Source organism: Arachis ipaensis, chromosome B2 (genome assembly GCF_059453495.1).
Source record: "Arachis ipaensis isolate K30076 ecotype BB chromosome B2, ASM5945349v1, whole genome shotgun sequence".
NCBI lineage: Eukaryota > Viridiplantae > Streptophyta > Magnoliopsida > Fabales > Fabaceae > Arachis > Arachis ipaensis.
Window position 1 is genome coordinate 14,672,085 of NC_142437.1, and position 19,162 is coordinate 14,691,246.

The 19,162-nt window shown below is 37.5% G+C and overlaps 1 long non-coding RNA gene across 1 annotated transcript; it reads left to right on the top strand.

Moving 5' to 3' along the window:
• Positions 1 to 14,185: 14,185 nt before the first annotated feature.
• On the top strand, positions 14,186 to 15,902 carry LOC110268721 (uncharacterized). Its single transcript, XR_002357127.2, has 2 exons — positions 14,186 to 14,794; positions 15,523 to 15,902. It is a non-coding gene; the product is annotated as an uncharacterized LOC110268721 (long non-coding RNA).
• Positions 15,903 to 19,162: the final 3,260 nt, after the last annotated feature.

A 19,162-nucleotide genomic window follows, 5' to 3' on the forward strand; every position in this document is an offset into this window, starting at 1 on the left:
TGAGAAGAGAAGCGCTGGGTTGTTGCATCTTGTACAAGGCTGGACACTCAGATGCGTCTTCGAGGCACCTCCAATGAGCACATGCAACAGACCAAACGGCTTCACGGCGACTATCGGACCGTATTCTGGACGTGGTGGTCTGGTGGTCCCCCGGAGTTGACTTTCCCTTGACGGTGGAGACCGGTGGAGACGGCAACAAAAGATTTTATTTGGCGCTGGATGCGGACAAGGGGGGTTAGGAGAGATGGTCCACCGTCAGTCAATTTGGGGCTATGGTAATTTAGATTAACATAGTAAATTAAGATTAAATCATGGTTAACTTAAATGTGGCTTTATTTAGTGGATGGGTGACAAACCCCAATTTGACGGTTTGTTTTGCATTGAATTTAGAGTGTTTTGATAACCTTTTGTCACATTTAGCCTAGGAATTAGCATGATTTTGTTATCTCTCCCATATTTGTGCTTAAGTGTAAAAACATGCTTTTTTAAGCCTTATTTTGATGAATTCTAGTTCTTCTTTGATTCCATAAGATGCCTTGATGTGTTTGCTAGTAATTCCAGGATTGAAATAGGCTATGCATGGATCAAAGGAAGCAGGGAAGGAAGCATACAAGTGGAGAGAAGCATAAAAAGTCAAAGAAGCAAAGTCAGCCATGCACGCGCACGCGCACAAGGCGCTCGCGCGCACATCGCAGAAATTAGCCAGGGACGCGCACACGTACCGTCCGCGCACGCGTCGATGAGGGCACATGACCTCACTAATGCAACACGTGCCTGGCGATTTGAGAGGGTTTCTGAACCCATTTTTGGCGCCAAATTGCTAAGGGAAAGGAATAAAAGGATGAAGGATTAAGGGGAAGGCATAGGGAGAATGATCATCACCTTCCAACTAACTAATCACTCTAGTTTAGAGTTTTAGAGAGAGAAGCTCTCACTTCTCTCTAGAATTAGGATTAGGGTTAGATTTAGTTCTTAGATTTAGATTTAGATTCATGTTCTTCTACTTCTACATCTCAATTCCTTGTAGTTACATTGACTCTTCTTCCATTCTTTTGTTGCAATTTCCTTTATGTTGTTCTTATGTTTTGTTGTAGATCTACTTTTGCTCCTTTTATTTTCTTTCAATTCAATTAGAGGTAATTCATAATAATTGTGTTCCTTTTGATTGTTGTTGTTAATTCATTGCCATAATTGTTGTTAGATTCTATTTTTGTTATCAATTTACTTTGCTTTTCTTTTATGCCTTCCAAGTGTTTGATGAAATGCTTGGTTGGATTTTAGTATAGATTTTGTTCCTCTTGGCCTAGGTAGAGTAATTAGTGACACTTGAGTTATCTAATTCCTTTGTTGATTGATAATTGGAGAAATTGCTAATTGGTTTGAAGTGCACTAAGCTAGTCTTTCCTTGGGAGTTGGCTAGAACTTGTAGCTCAAGTCAATTCATCCACTTGACTTTCCTTTAATTAGTAAGGGTTAACTAAGTGGTAGCAATGAACAATTCTCATCACAATTGAGGAGGGTAACTAGGATAGGACTTCTAGTTCTCACATCTTACCAAGAGACTTTTATAGTTGTTAGTTTATTTTCATTGCCATTTACTTTTCATGCTTCTTATCCAAAACCCCAAAATAACTCATAATCAATAACAAGACACTTTATTGTAATTCCTAGGGAGAACGACCCGAGGTCCAATACTTCGGTTTATAAATTTTAGGGGTTTGTACTAGTGACAAACAACTTTTTGTATGAAAGGATTATTGTTTGGTTTAGGAACTATACTAGCAACGAGAATTCATTTGTGAAATTCTAAACCATCAAAAATCCGTTCGTCAAAATGGCGCCGTTGCCGGGGAATTAGCAATGGTGTTATGTTATTGGTTATTGTATATATGTGAATAGTGTGAATATGTTTGCTTTTGTTAGCTCTTTCTAGTTTTAGGATTTAATTTTCTTGCTTCTTATTTGATTTTGTTTTCATTTTCTTCTTGCCATCATGAATTCTCACCTTGGCTATGAATTTGGTTATCAACATGTTGTAGGAAATGAGGACTATAATGAAGATGTGTATCAAGAATGGGATGACCAAAGGAGGGAGGAGCCATATGCATATGATCAATCTTCATGGCAACAACCTCCACCAACGCACTATGAAGAAGAGCCATTCTATGATGCATACCAATCCAATGGCTATGGTGAATCACCTTGTGACTTCCAAGCACCGCCACCATATGCCTATGAATCTCATCCTCAACATGAACCTCAACCATTCTCACAAGCCTTTCATCACCAAGCACCACCCTATGATCCATATCCATCATATAACCAATCATCCATACCATATTTTTATGACCATTATGAGCAAGAACCTCTAGAATCACCACAACCATATCAAGATTACTACCATGAACCACCTCAACCCTCATCATCTCCATACCCTTACCAAGAAGAACCACCTTCCTACTATGAACCCTCTCTCCAAAATAATGAACCTTCCTATTCACCCCAAGCCCCAATAGACGATCATCTCACTTTGTTACTCCAAGGACAAGAAGCCATGAAGCGGGATACACTTGAGTTTGTGACCAATTTGACCAAGGTGGTGCACACTTTAGCCCACCAATGCTTGAATGCTCAAGGTACTTCCGTGACCACATGTGGAAAGTCAAAAAAAGAGCAAAGTATGAAGGAGAAATTGGAAAATTCGGTGGAGAAAGAGGAGTCAAATTTTGTATTGGAGCAACTAGAGGAACCTATAATCATTGAAGAAAAGGAAGAAGTGGTTGAAGATTTAGGAGATGTTGAAAGTCCAAGGGAATGTAGTCTCATGGAGCACTCTTCCAAGGAGCTTGATATTGAAGTTGAAGAGGGTGCGCAACCCCCAAGGCATATCATCGTTGGAGACTTGGAAGAGGCTTATCAAGAGATGGATTCAATCATGAATGAATTTCTCTCTACAATGGAGTCCTCTCCCATTGGACATGGAGTTGAAAGTATAAAAGAGTGTGCACAACCTCCCATACCCTTGGTGAGCAATGAGAAAGAGAGCTACCAAGAGGAAAACGTTGGCATGGTGTATATCGAAATTGAAGAATATGAAGAGGTTAACCAAGAAATGGATTTATTCATCAATGAATTTCTGTCCAAAATTGAACCACCTCCCATTAGACAAGAAATCAAAGTTCTTGAAGACAACACCAAGCTATGTGATAAAAGGGGAAAGGTTGGAATCAAGGAAGCTCGCAAAGAGGTGGAAATACACAAAGAAGAGCACAAGGATGCATTATCTAAGTGTGGGGAAGTCTCCCTTCCCAAGTTACCATCCAATACAACATTTAAGTGGGTAAAATCTCTATCTCTAAGCTTTAATCTCTCACTTAAATATGGTTTGCTTGAAAATGATGGTCAACTTAGAACTCTTTGTGGAATTAAAAGTAAAAACGAGCTGTGTAGTGGTTGGAAAATAGGTGTTAAGCTTATCAAGGCCAAGGCCTCAAGGTGTAGGGATGATGTTGGGACAAGGATTACTTTATACGGATCTAGGAGGAAGCATTGGTGGAGTAAAGGGAATTTTATGTGTCAATCACCTTTATGTCAACCGCTCATCCGACAAAATCATGAAACTCAACTAACGGATGGGTGTGAAGACAAGATATGGGATCCCGGTTCGCTATATGAAGACCAACTATGGGGACTCGTACCTTGGGTAGAACTGTGCCCGAGCTTGATGATTATGGTTGGAAATTCTGTCAACCAATTGAGAGGCAAGGATCCTTGGAGATTCAAGGATGAGTACAAACATAAGCCACCATGACAATAAGCATCTCAAAATGTCCAACTTAAGGACTTAAACTAAAAGTGCTAGGTGGGAGACACCCCACCATGGTAAACTCTTTCCACTCTTTTAAATTTACTTAATAAGTGATTTGAGTTACCATTGTAGGTAGAGGTTTCATACAAATTTGTTTGTACAACTTAATTGTTAGCTTAGTCACATGCATGTTGTGTTTAGTAGTAGATGAATAATATAGAAAAAATTGCATTTTTGTGAATTGTATGATGGTTGAGTGAATAAGAATTGGGAACACTAAGGGGAGCACCCAGCAAGTTTTTCTTCTGAAAAAAAAAAAAGGGGGGGGGGCGTGGACGCGCGCGCACAACGTACGCGCACGCGCCCCGGTGCGCATGCACCACGAGCCACACTCCCGAGAGTTGGGCCTCTCTTGGGCAAACATTGTGCCTTGCGCCCAACCTGACCCACGCGGACGCGCACCTGCCGCGTCCGCGCTGACTTTTTTTTTTGCTGCAATTGATTGAGCCAAACCCCAGAGAGTTAAGCCATTTCTGGGCTAGCTCTAGGCCCCAGGCCCAACCCGATCTGCGCGAGCGCATGCATCGCGCCAGCGCGCCATTTCACAATTCGTCAATGTACGCGGACGCGCACTTGCCGCGCGCGCGTCCTTGCGTGGTGCCACCAAACTAGGCCATGGACCAGAGAGTTGGGTGTGCCTCAAGCCAATTCTAAACCTCAGGCCCAATCTCATGTACGCGTGCGCGCAAGGTACGCGCACGCACCCCTGCCTAATATGCCACCCCACGTTAGCACGCACTGTACGCTCACGCGTGGATCTCCATTGCCCTCAATGCACGCGGACGCGTACTTGCCGCGTGCGCGCAAATCTAGTGGCGGGACTCCCAGGCCATTCTCCAGAGAGTTAGGCCTGAGTTAGGCCAACTCTAAGCCCCTAGCCCAACTCCATGCACGCGTGCGCGCACGGTACGCGCACGCGTCCTTCCCTATTTTGCTCATCCCCGCTTAAGCGCGTTGTACGCGCACGCGTAGGACCCATGTTTTTTTCAAATGGACGCGGACGCGCAAGGTGCGCGCGCGCGCCGATTCAAAAATAGGGATAACCCTAGCTCGCGAAGCACACTGCGCAGTCGCGCAACTCTTTCCCCAACCTCGTCTTCTTCTTCTCTCCCCAAACTGCCGTCGCAGCAGCAGCGCCGGCCGCCGCCGCACGACCTACCCCTCCGTCACCATCCTTGGCCATCGATTCTCTCTTCCCCTCTCACCACCACCCGTCTTCTCTCTCTCCCTCTCACTCCTCGCACCCATCTCACGGTCCCGTGACCAACCCCTCCGCCGCCACCCCGTCATCACTGCCGGCGGCTCACTCCCTCTCTGTTCTCCCTACACATCCTCCTTTCCTTCTCCTCTTTCACCATCACCGTCCCTCCTCCCCTCAGTTTCTCCAACTTCCGCCGCGCCATCATCACCGCCAGCAACTCGCCCTCAACCTCTCTCTCTCACCCACCCATTTCATCTCGGCCGCCGCAGCAACTCTCGCCGCCGCCCCTCTGCCATAACTGCCACCGTTGACGGCGGCGGAAATTCTGATTCTGTGGCCCTACTCCCGAATTCCCTTTCCATTCCTAGTTCCCTTCTGCCCCAAGGTTCCTACGCAACTTACACCTTTCTGTTCTTTTTTTAATCATCTGTTTCTGTTCGTTGGTCTGTTGCATGTTAGTTAGTTAGGCTTAGAACTTTGTATGTTAGGTTAGATAGAAATAATTGCGGTTAGGTAGCTAGGGCTGGATAGAGGATTCTAGGCCTGATAAGTGTTCCGTATGTGCTTACTCGCTGTCTGTTTCTCTGAATGTTTTATGCTGATTTTGGATTGTTTTTATGCACTCCTTGTCGACTGAATGTCATACAACCACTGCTTTGCCTAATTGATGTTGTTTTCCATGCCAATTATGCTATTTTGCTATCCGGGAACGTCCAATTTTAAGCCGGAATGCTGCCCGATTTTCAAGGAAATTAATTTTACTTTGGTCTTTATTTCAATTTTGGGCAATCTCCACTTCCTTTTGACTTCCCGGACTTGCATCAATCATCGTGAACATAAACCACAACTTTTCTTTTCATTACGCATAAATATCATCATATCACTAACCTACTTTTCTAACTTACTAACTTCTTTAACCATTCCACTTCCACTCACCTTTAACCATCTTTAACAAATTCCTTCAACTATATGATGATATTATTGCCTTGTGAATATGAGTTGTTGACTTTAATGAAGCTTGCATTTTTTTTGGTTTACTTGTTCACTTTTGCATATTCATTGCAACATCATGATTGTTCTTTGTCATTTATGACCTGACCATGTTTTTTTGCTACATGCTAAACGTTTTATATATTCTATCACATTTTTCAGGATGTCGGATAAAGGCAAAGCCATAGCCACCGCCTCTAAGAAGAGAAAACACTCTACCCCCTCCATTCCTTCCATCTACAAGAACTATGCTAAGAATCCATTGCATGACGAGGATAAAGAGAATCAGCAGTTGCCTTCTACCAATCCAGACAAATTCCCCAATCTCTACTGTGAGCTTCGGTTCTCTAGATATCGAACAACGAAGCTAAATATTGAGAAGAAGTTGCTCCTACCTAATGATGTGAGACGGCGCATTACCGGTCGGATCCTTGAGTTAGGTATTGACTTTGTTGACCGGGATTTGGGTGACATAAATATATCTTGGGTGAAGGAATTCTACTGCAACTTCTTCCGTCCGACTTTGGACTCAGTTCAGGTGCGGGGTAGAGAGATTATGGTCACCGAGACCGCCATTGGGGAGGCATTACATTGCCGACACATTCCGCATGACCAGTGTGCCCATCATCAGGCTGAGATAGCCATCCATACCATGACTTTTGATTATGAGGCGCTTCGGCGCGTGATTGGGATACCGGATGCTTCATGGGTTATGGATGCGGGCAACACCAAGCCAAAGGGGATGTTATTCACTCATTTGACTAGGGAGGCCAGGACTTGGCAGATGATCTTCTCCCACTACGTCCTGCCTACCACCCATTTTTCTGAGGTCCCCATGGAGATGCTTCTGCTGATCGGGTGTGTTATGGAGGGGAAGGATGTCTCCTTCCCTAGACTTATCCGACAGTGCATGTGGCGGGCGCATATTCGTGGCCTACTTCCATTTCCTACATTGGTCACGAGTATGGCATCCTTAGCTGATGTCCCGTGGTCAGATGATGATGTGCGACCACCACCAGCTGATGCAGATGACAGGGAGGTTACTATCCCCTGGGGTGTTTGGGTGCACGAGAAGCCACCTGCTAGACGCCGCTCTCGGGCTAGAGCTGTCATAGGGACACCTTCACCACCAGCCCCTACAGCTGGCCCATCATCTTCTACGACCGCAGCTCCTTCACCATCTACAGGCCCTCCAGCAGCACCTGAGCCTACCTATCTCCTGGTCCAGCGTCTCTTCCGGTTCTTGGAGCGCGAGAGGCTTCATGTCAGACGCCGACTGGATCGGATGGATCAGGCACTCATCTCCCTTGGCGCTGAGTTACCTCCGCTTCCAGACTCTCCGACCTCCGATGAGCAGGATCATCAGGAGGAAGACGCGGAGGCACCGGTTCAGCAGGTTGCCCCTGACACTACAGAGCAGCCACAGACTCAGGAGGAGCCGGTCCCACAGCCACAGCCACAGTCAGAGCCTGAGCCTATCGTTGTACCTCCCACTGATCCTCCGGTTTAGCATCGAGGACGATGCTTGGTTTTAAGTGTGGGGAGGGCACCGGTAGCATTATTTGGGAACCGGTGAACTTTTCGGCCTAGTTATCTCATTTTGCACATCTTTGTATATATCTTGATGCATTTCTAGTTTGCTTTGGATATTTTTATTGCTTATTTTGGATTTTAGATATTTTGATGCTTTTGGATATTTTTAGATGTTTTGGATGATAGATTCCGTACTTTTAGTTGGATTCTTCTTTATACATTTTGTTTATCTTTGTTTTTAGTTTGTAGTTGTGATTAGAAATCATACTCTGGATTGCAAATATTTAGTTACCCTTTTTGCATAATATATTGGTTCTAAGTGAAAAAAGGAAAGGGTGAACTAAGAAAATTCTTGAACTTTTCAATCACAACAATGCTTAGTCAAACATTGAGATTTTTCAAGAAGTTTAAATATAGGACATTAACCCAATTGATTGAAAGAGAATTTTTGAAACTTGCTTGAATTTCATACCTTGTGAAGCATGTATTGAATTGAGAACACAAGCTTGTGAGACTTGAGCCTATTGATGTGGTTACATTTTCTAACCATTTATTTTCCATTCTTGTGTGAAATTGTTCTCTTTCCATGATTGTGATCCTTGATTTGCTTGATTCTATATACCCGTTTATTTCTTGTGTTTGTGCATTTATATGATTGAGGCCATTCTTTCATTAGCCACTTACCCAAATAGCCGACCTTTTACTCTCCATTGTTAGCCAATTTTGAGCCTATGCTTAACCAACTTATTCTTATTTTAGCACATTACAAGCCTAAGGCGGAAAACCAATGAAAAGCCCTTGTTTGGATCTTTGATTGACCTAGGCTAGTGAGAGTGTTTTATTATTCAAAGTTGGTGAGGCTTGGGAACATTGGATGGGATAAAAAGGGGCAGTACACTTTTATGTTTAGGAATTGGGCACATATTCATGTATTGATTAAATGTAGAGACCTTATGCATTGATATTCTCGTATTTAGTTTGAAAGAAAAAAAAATATATATATGTATATAAGAAAAAAAAATGATGAAAAGAAAAGAAAAAAAAATGTATATAGAAAAAAAAAGAAAAAAAAAAGAGAAAAGCAATAAAGGGGACAAAATGCCCCAAAGTGAAGTCAATAAAAAGGGGATCAATGCATAAGTATTATGAATCAAATAAGAATGCATGAGTATGTAAGAAAAAAAAAAGTGAAGAACGGGTAGTTAGAATAGCTTGTATTTGTATAGGTCATTAAATAGGTTAGGTGGGAAAGTCTATGCTAATCAAAGATTCAAATCCTAGTCCACTTGACCATAAATGATCCTACCTTGACCCTAACCCCATTACAACCTAAATGAAAGACCTCATGATGAATGTATGCATGCATTGAATAAGTGATGATTGTTAGAAGAAAATCAAATTTTGGAAAACATGATTAGAAGAGAATTGAGTGAATTAACCCTTAAACACTTGAGTGAATAGAGCGGATACACATCCGGTGAGGGTTCAAAAGTTCAGTCACATGTGTTCACCCATATTATCTATATTCTTGCAAGTTTGAACTCTTTTTGACAATTCAATACAATTGTGGTATTGGACTTAGTCCTTATTGCCTAGCTCTTGTGCTTACACATGCTCTCTTGAGAATTGATTTGTTTGAACTAAGTATTTCCAATTGCTTTAGATAATTGCATTTAGATAGGACTCATATAGTTTAGTTGCATTCAATAAATGTCATAACCCTTAGTTCCTTCTTATTTTAGCATGAGGACATGCTAAGGCTTAAGTGTGGGGAGGTTGACAAACCCCAATTTGACGGTTTGTTTTGCATTGAATTTAGAGTGTTTTGATAACCTTTTGTCACATTTAGCCTAGGAATTAGCATGATTTTGTTATCTCTCCCATATTTGTGCTTAAGTGTAAAAACATGCTTTTTTAAGCCTTATTTTGATGAATTCTAGTTCTTCTTTGATTCCATAAGATGCCTTGATGTGTTTGCTAGTAATTCCAGGATTGAAATAGGCTATGCATGGATCAAAGGAAGCAGGGAAGGAAGCATACAAGTGGAGAGAAGCATAAAAAGTCAAAGAAGCAAAGTCAGCCATGCACGCGCACGCGCACAAGGCGCTCGCGCGCACATCGCAGAAATTAGCCAGGGACGCGCACGCGTACCGTCCGCGCACGCGTCGATGAGGGCACATGACCTCACTAATGCAACACGTGCCTGGCGATTTGAGAGGGTTTCTGAACCCATTTTTGGCGCCAAATTGCTAAGGGAAAGGAATAAAAGGATGAAGGATTAAGGGGAAGGCATAGGGAGAATGATCATCACCTTCCAACTAACTAATCACTCTAGTTTAGAGTTTTAGAGAGAGAAGCTCTCACTTCTCTCTAGAATTAGGATTAGGGTTAGGTTTAGTTCTTAGATTTAGATTTAGATTCATGTTCTTCTACTTCTACATCTCAATTCCTTGTAGTTACATTGACTCTTCTTCCATTCTTTTGTTGCAATTTCCTTTATGTTGTTCTTATGTTTTGTTGTAGATCTACTTTTGCTCCTTCTATTTTCTTTCAATTCAATTAGAGGTAATTCATAATAATTGTGTTCCTTTTGATTGTTGTTGTTAATTCATTGCCATAATTGTTGTTAGATTCTATTTTTGTTATCAATTTACTTTGCTTTTCTTTTATGCCTTCCAAGTGTTTGATGAAATGCTTGGTTGGATTTTAGTATAGATTTTGTTCCTCTTGGCCTAGGTAGAGTAATTAGTGACACTTGAGTTATCTAATTCCTTTGTTGATTGATAATTGGAGAAATTGCTAATTGGTTTGAAGTGCACTAAGCTAGTCTTTCCTTGGGAGTTGGCTAGAACTTGTAGCTCAAGTCAATTCATCCACTTGACTTTCCTTTAATTAGTAAGGGTTAACTAAGTGGTAGCAATGAACAATTCTCATCACAATTGAGGAGGGTAACTAGGATAGGACTTCTAGTTCTCACATCTTACCAAGAGACTTTTATAGTTGTTACTTGTTAGTTTATTTTCATTGCCATTTACTTTTCATGCTTCTTATCCAAAACCCCAAAATAACTCATAATCAATAACAAGACACTTTATTGTAATTCCTAGGGAGAACGACCCGAGGTCCAATACTTCGGTTTATAAATTTTAGGGGTTTGTACTAGTGACAAACAACTTTTTGTATGAAAGGATTATTGTTTGGTTTAGGAACTATACTAGCAACGAGAATTCATTTGTGAAATTCTAAACCATCAAAAATCCGTTCGTCAATGGGCTTGATGTCCAGCTCAACTCAAGTTGGCAGATCTTAACAGATAAAAAGTTGGTAACGTAGCACTACTGTTATTATATGGTTATTATATTTAGTTATAAGGTAGATTATTCAATTTTTTGTTCTTTCTTAAACGTGTCATATATTCATTCGAAAATGTCAAATTACATGAGAAACAAACAATATAAATAATAATAGGTTTTATAATAAGATTTTTGCCTTTGTTTTATAACATGATGCTCTCATTTTATAAAGGAGCAGCAAAAAATGATCTGGATCCATTTTTTCTCATCTGGGATAGAACATCTAATTATTTATAATGTGCTTGCATGCATTCCGGATAAGGGATACTTAATAGAGTTTCATTCTTCTTCACATTGCGTGTTTGTAGAAAAATTTTTAAAGGGCATTTTAAGTTGGTGACTTCTGTGGTGGCATATTTTATAGTGGCTAAGTGTGGTTATAGTTGACTGACTAATAAAATTAGGACACATGGATAAAAACAATAACTAAATGTATCCTTTCAAAGTAAACACGGTAGCCCAAAAAACATTATTACAATCGCAGAATAGTAATTACAGGTTTCAAAACTATTTTTTTAATGGATTGGGCCTTGAGTGAAATGAACAATAAAAAAAATTGGAATTACAGTGGAATATTCTAAAAATGTGTGTCAAAATAAAAGAAAATAGTAATTGGACATTCAGTAAATTAAATGGTTAGAATGTGGTTTAAAAGAAAGAAATTGATGCAAAATAAAGTAGTAAGCATTGTATCACTATACAGCCCAAAAAAGTAGTAAAAATTATTAATTAAAATAAAAAAACCGCTACTAGTAATATTATACTTATACAATTGCAAGTCTTTAACAATTTTTTTAATAAAGTAAAATGCATAAATAATATTAGCATGTTAATTTTGGGATTATTTAAGTTAAGAAGCTATGTATTTACGACTAATGGTATCAGAATTAATATTCATGGTGTAGTCAAAACAATTTAGATTAAAAGGTTTGTGTATTTAGAGAGTAGGGATTATAATAAATTAAATTTAAAAGTTGTTAAGTTGAGGATTTAAGATTTAAGATTTAAAAGATATATATATGATTCACGTTTTCATATCTAAATTATTTAATTTTATTAGTAATAAAGTTAATGTACATTTTTTTATTGTTCTCATAAATAACAATATTTTTTTTTTATTTTTAATTGTTCTCATAGCATATTTAAAATATAAGTAATATAGAGGTCTGCTACACATACAAGCCTTTTTGACTTATAAGTTATACAAGTTGCTCCAAGTCTAAGAAAAAAACAACACGTTCATTCTTCGTCTTCTTCCTCAATCAAAACACAAACCATCAAGAAAAAAACACGCGCCCCTTCCACAACACGTTCACTCTTCCTCTTCTTCCTCAATCAAAACGCAAACCATCAAGATTCAAGGGACATTCAAAACAAACTACTACGATTCTGCAGAAACGTTCCAATTCCTCACGAAGAGTAGAAGAAATCAAGAAGAAAAGATACAAATCTCCATAAAAAATCACCAGAAAAAAGGAAGAAACGTTATTCAAGGTACTGTTTTACTGTTCTTTTAGGTTTTTCTTCTAGATTGTCTTTGCCATGTGCCTCATCCTTAACCAGCAAAACATTAAAAGATTTCAAGAAGAAATATACTGTCTCCTCCTGTTTTGGGTGTATTTATTAAATCGTTTGGGTGTATTTCTGTAATCCTTTGGGTGTATTTCTGTAACCGTTTGGGTGTATTTCTGTAATCCTTTCTGTAACCGTTTGGGTGTATTTCTGTAACTGTTTGGGTGTATTTATGTAATCGTTTGGGTGTATTTCTGAAGTTCTATTATCTTCAAAATGATTTCAAAGCTTGATTTCAAAAACTATGAAAATCGAAAAAAAAACAAAGCAAAGAGAGAACGCATGAAGGAGATCCAACAAATTTGACAAGAAACTCGAAAAAAGAAACGAAATCTTTTGAAAAATAGAAGTTATATATTTGTGCGTTAATTGATTTGAATTGATTTAAAATTCTGTTAGAAAGGCACGTAACAAACAGCGCGTTTAATGAGTAGATTTCGTTCAGACTTGTAAAGCTTGTAAATACAAAACACTTGTATGTAGAGATTAATTCATTAATCAGTAATATATTGTAGATAAAAAAAATAAATGAGTCATCATGTGGTTAGCATTTATGATAATTAGCTTAATTATACAAACTTTAGGGTTTATATTTAACTACAAAGATTAAAATTTATTTTGGTCAAACAAAAAAAATAGTTGCAAATATGGAGGATATGTAGTTCTTCTATTTATTAATTAAGTAATTTATAATTAATTGAATATTATTTGTAATAATATTAGTTTATGGTTTTCAATTTCTCTCACATAAAATTTAATTTCGTTACCTTTTTAGTGTTTAGTATAAAATTCTTTGGTTACAAGTTATAATAATAATTTTCTTACGCTTTTCATGATTCTTAAAATATCTATGAAATATAAATAATTTATCATATAGATTAAAAAATAACGGGATCATTTTATAGTTAGCGTTTATGGTAATTAACTTAATCATTTAGATTTTAAAATTTACCAACTGAGAGAGAGTTTATTATTTTTTTTTTAAAAAAATGTAAAAGACTTACAATTGTATAAATATAGTATAGATTTTCACACTTCACTATTTAAGATTTTGTTTTACAAATGTTAACAATGATAGCGACTTTCTTCATTTTAATTAATATTTTTAATTTAATATTGTTACAAATGATAACAATTGTTTATAATAGAATTCTGAGCATTAGACATTACAATGTTTACTATTTTTATTTTCGTACTGGATATAATATTTACTACTTTATTTTGCATCATTCCTTTTTTTTAACCCATTCTAACTTTTTTTTTGGTCAAATGGATTGGACAACCCCAATCCTAGACATTAACCAGTTCTAACTATTTAATTCACCCAGTATCTAATTACTATATATTTCTTTTTTTTGGTCAAACTAATTACTATATATTTCATCTCACTTTGACACACATTTTTTGAATTATATTATTATAATTTCAATTTTTTTTGTTTATTGTCCATTTCACTCAAAGCCCAATCCATCAAAAAATGGTTCAGGACATGTAATTACCACTCTGCCATTGTGGTACTATTTTCAGTTACCATATTTTTCTTAAAACTAGTTATACATCCATGTGTCTTAATTTTATTGGCCAGTCAACTATAGGTAGCCTTAATCACCACAAAACATACTAATATAGTCACAGCAGAACTCACAGTTTTTATACTCCACACTTTCACATAAGCACCCACTTAACAATACTACCCCATTTTTTTCATTAGATTGCTACCCTGAGAAATGATTACTTTGTGAAATCTGCTGTGTATGTGAAGACAGGGCCATGGGCTTATGATCAATTGTTTTGTGAAGAGAAAAGCATAACAAATAAGCAAATACATAGTGGCTAGCTGTTGTTGCAATAGATGTGAGTTGGTCATAATAAAAAAATGACCATTTTATATTTATATCGAAAATTTGGAAACCCTAGCCCCTCTTTCCACACACTAGTGCCGCTACCCGCTACCCGCTACCCGCTACCCGCTACCCAGTCACCCTCACCCTCCTCGCGAAGACGCGAACCCCCCTTCTGCGTTCTCTCCGTCCTCTTTGCACCCAGCTAGCCACCTCTGAACACATCCCTCGCGGCCTCGCCACTGTCCGTTTCAGCCGGCCCACTCACCGCGTCATCACCGCACCGCGCCGTTCCCCCTCTTTCTTCGCCAACGTTGCTGCTCCGTTGAGTCCGTTCAACTCCTGCGCCGCCGCCGTCTTGCATTGTTACTCTGCGTCTCTACTCTTCTTTTCACCTGCGTCTCTCACCTCTTCGGCCATTTCTCCCTTATCCCTGGTAAGATTCTCTGTTCTCTCCTTTGCTTCTTGGATTTTGGCATTTTACTTCATTAATTTGAATGCATGCTAATTAATGTCATTTTTTTTATTATTACAAATATGTAATAAATAAATACATAACATATTGGTATTGGCATCTCATACCAAATTAAAAGGACTTATGCTTGGTTGACATTCTGCAATTTGTGTATTTGGGTATCGCATGCATATTCTCAAAGCCATCAGCATCACAAGTCTGTACTGTGAGGATGCTTAATAGTTATAGTTTAAAACAGATTAATTTAATTAAATTTATATAAGTAAATGCTGTGAGCATACCATACATGGAGTTCTATATATGTTTTTCTACTTACTTTTAAGTTTCAGCTTTCAAGTTTCAACTCATATGCAATGTTTGTACTGTATTGTTAGTAAATTAACTTTTTCATCAATTTAAATAGAGAAGAAAGAAATAATGGTTCCATGAAATCCTCCTTTATAGTGTTGGCGTTAATTACATGGCAGTCCTGTTGCAAACTTGTGTGATTCAAGATCATCCATTCTCACTCCTTCTTATTTATAGTTGTTTAGAATTATACAGGCCCTGTTTTGCTTTTATATAGTTGTTCAGAATTATACAGCTTTTTATTTTTGTTTTCTGAATTTTTTCTTTGTATATGAAGTTGAGCTAGAATCTAATTTAGTGTTTCTGTGTTAAATTTTGCTGTTTATGTACCGGATGGATAGTTTTAACTCAACTCCTATTGAAAATAATAATGAGATAGAACCAACTCAAGGTGATGAGGGTCAACCAATTGAAGCACAACTCCAAGAAACACAAGAGGAAGGACAAGAAGAAACATAAGAGGGAGGACAAGAAGTTAGCCAAAGCATGCAATAATGTTTTGTAGTTTGTATTTTAATTTTTTTTTACTATAATTTTCATATAAATGCTAAACATAGGGAGATGGAAAATGGGACCCGCGGGAAACGCGGGGGGACGGGGACAATTATCCCCCCATGGCGGGGATCAGGGCCGGGGTAGGGGCGGGGACGGGGACGGGAGCAGGGAGGCATCCCCTGTCCTATTGACATCCTTATATATAGCAACAACACCATCACCACTACATTGATCAACAGTAAAAATCAACAACTAAATGCAAAAAAAACAAAAGATTCAGAGGCAATTCGCAAAGAAGAGAGGCAAAACACACCAGTTGCCACGAATGAGAATCAGAACACCAGAGGCAAAACACACCAGTTGCCTCATTCGTTAGCGACGAGGAAAATAGCAGGAGCAATAGAAGTAAAACCAGAATTAAAGAAATAAATCAGCAACAGAACAAATAAATTAGAAAAAAATCATTGAATGAGTCAAAAGATAGAATCAATCCTAAACCAGAATTAATAAAAAAAAAAAATTCAAAGTAAAAAAAATAGAATTAACAATTCAACCAAAGAATCAAGAACAACCCAACCAAGGAACAAATTGGAATAGACAATGAGGAGGAGGAAGAAAGAATAAAAATAAATCAGAATCAAACCAACAATTAGAATAAGAAAGTTCTGAAAACTTGTATGAATTGAGTTTCAAAGAATGCTTGTTTTGTGAGAAGTTGTTGAAATTTTGGTTGAATGGCATTCTTTTGAATTGAGTTCTAAATTGATACTTGGTGCATTGATTTTACATGTTTAATACGAATGCATGTCTAGTGTTTGCCAAATTACCTCGAGCTTTTGATTAAAAATTTTGGTCAATTCCTTGAGCTCAATGCTTGTTTTCCACTTGGTATGACTATTTACATGAATGTGCTATGCTAATTGACCAAATTTTTTTTTACACTTTTTGAATGTTTGAGGTCTTTTGCCCAATAACACAAGATTAAGGAATTGATCCTATGTAACCCTATTTGATTAACTTTGTTTAATTTGTTTTGGGTTATATTAGGCGTGAAATTTTATTTTGACATTAACCTTGTGGTATTGGTTGTGAAAGCTTTTTGGTGTTTGAACATGCTATGTGCACTTTAATTGAACATGGTTCTTGTTTGTTTCATAATAGTTTTTTTATTGCGTATGGCGGCTCATGGCGGTGAGCCAAAAATTCACCATAAAGTTATAGCGGATGGTGTTGCGGAAAATGGCGAAAAATTTAACACTGATTATTGATAAAGAAGGGGCAGCAGGGAAAAAAGAAAAAAAAAGTAGGACTAGAGAAAGTTGAAACAAGATGCAGCAGGGAAGAGAAAAAAGAAAAAAAAAAGTAGGACTAGAGAAAGTTGAAAGTAGGACTAGAGAAAGTTGAAACAAGATGTACGAACCAGAGAGGGAACCGTGGTTAGCAGTGGCAGCAAAGAGTGGTTGTGGTGATGAGCAATGAGCGATGAGTGGCGGCGCGATGAGTGGCGGCGATGGGTGGCGTATAGAGCAGCGTCACAGAGAACAGAGACCGAGAAAAGTTGTTTTTAAAGATGAGGCAAAGGAGGGAGTTTTTGAATAAGAGGCTGATTATTAGGGCTAGTGGTTAGTGGGATCACTTAGGTTTTCTAAATTATCCGAAACACCCTTAGAATTTTTGGAAAATCTGAAAAACCCCGCAATTTCTGCCATTTGAATTGCGTTCCGCCATGGCGCCACCATAATTGCGGCCGCCATGGCGCTCCCGTGAAAACCCCAATGCGGCGACCACCATATGGCGGCAAGGTCAAAACCTGCCACGCCAAAACGTTATGGAGCCGCTATAACCACAATTTCAAAACACTTTTCATTCACCAATTGCTTATGAATGTGCTTCTATGCATATCTTGGATTCCAATTTGCATGTTGTAACTATCATGTAATTGGAATGATTGATTCTTGTTAGGCATGTGATTAAGAATGATATATTTAGTTAAATTTTTTTGTTGTTGAAAATCATTCGAGTTGAATTTATTACTGATTATCACGACTAAATTTTGAATTTGTTGCTGTCTTGTTCATTTAAATTGAGAAAGTATTTTGTATTAGTGACTAATTTACTATCTCTTTTCGCATCATTAGTTATGTTTAAGAATTAATACTTGATTTTTATTAACATGTTTGTGAAGACATGTATTTTAACTTTTAATTTTAATTTTATTTTTTTAATTTTATATTTTTATTTAATTATGATCCGTCAACTAGGATCAATATCAATAGATCAATATCAATTGATTTGTAACAAAAATTCTGTTAAAAATTCTGACATTGCTGTTGGAATTTTTTTTACGAGAATTGATTTATTTCGAGGGAAATGATGGGAATAAGGAAACAACGGTCTTTATGTACGAGAATTACAACATTGACTTAGAAGGAATTTGGACTGAGGATTGGAACAAATTCAAGATGCATGTAAAACAATTTTTAAAAGGTGTGTTAATATTATATGAACACAAAGACATACATCGTGGGGGAATAGACTTGGATTAAAGATATAATTTTGTGATATCTGAAAATAGAGTCCTTGTTACAGGAGTAGAGGGAGGATACTTTTCTAATACAATACACAAAGATAAAATTATTATCTTCATGGAATCTTTGATCTACTTCTAAGAGAATTTGACATGTTCTTCAAGTTTCTAAGTTAATCTATTCTTTTAATTAGTATAAAATATATTAATCTGAAATAATAGTAATAAATATTATCTATAAAATATATACGAAATTTAAATAAAATAATATACTAATTAAAAGAACGAATTAATTTATTCCAATAAAAACTTAAAAAACATGTCAAGTTCTATCGGAGGTAGACCGTGATTCCATTAGGATAATAAAACTTTACGTAGACTATTCATCTCATCAATAATAATTTTATTTCTGTACATTGCATTAGAAAAGTATCATCTTTCTACTCCTGTAATAAGGGCTCTGTTTTTAGATATCACAAAATTTTATCTTTGGTCCAAGTCTATTTCCCCATTATGCATATCTTTCTATTCATATAATGTTGACGGCCTTTTTAAAAATTGTTTTACATGCATCTTGAATTTTCTCCAATCCTCCGGTCAAAATAAATCAATCATCTTGCAAAAAATTCTGACGGTAATGCCAAAGAATTTTTGAAAGATCTCGTCTGTCTTTGAACTTGTTTAGTCTCACCTTTGAAACCTCCCATAATTTAACTTCTCTTCTGTTGGTCAATGTCGCATTTCAAATGGTGATTGTGTCCTTAGCTAGTTTTTTTTGTTCAGTTTTATTACTTATTGATTGATATTGATCCATTGATATTGATCCTAGTTGACTGATCATAATTGAATAAAAATATAGAATTAATTACAAAGTTAAAATACATGTCTTCACAAACATATTAATAAAAATCAAGTATCAATTCTTAAACATAACTAATGATGAAAGAAGAGATAGTAAA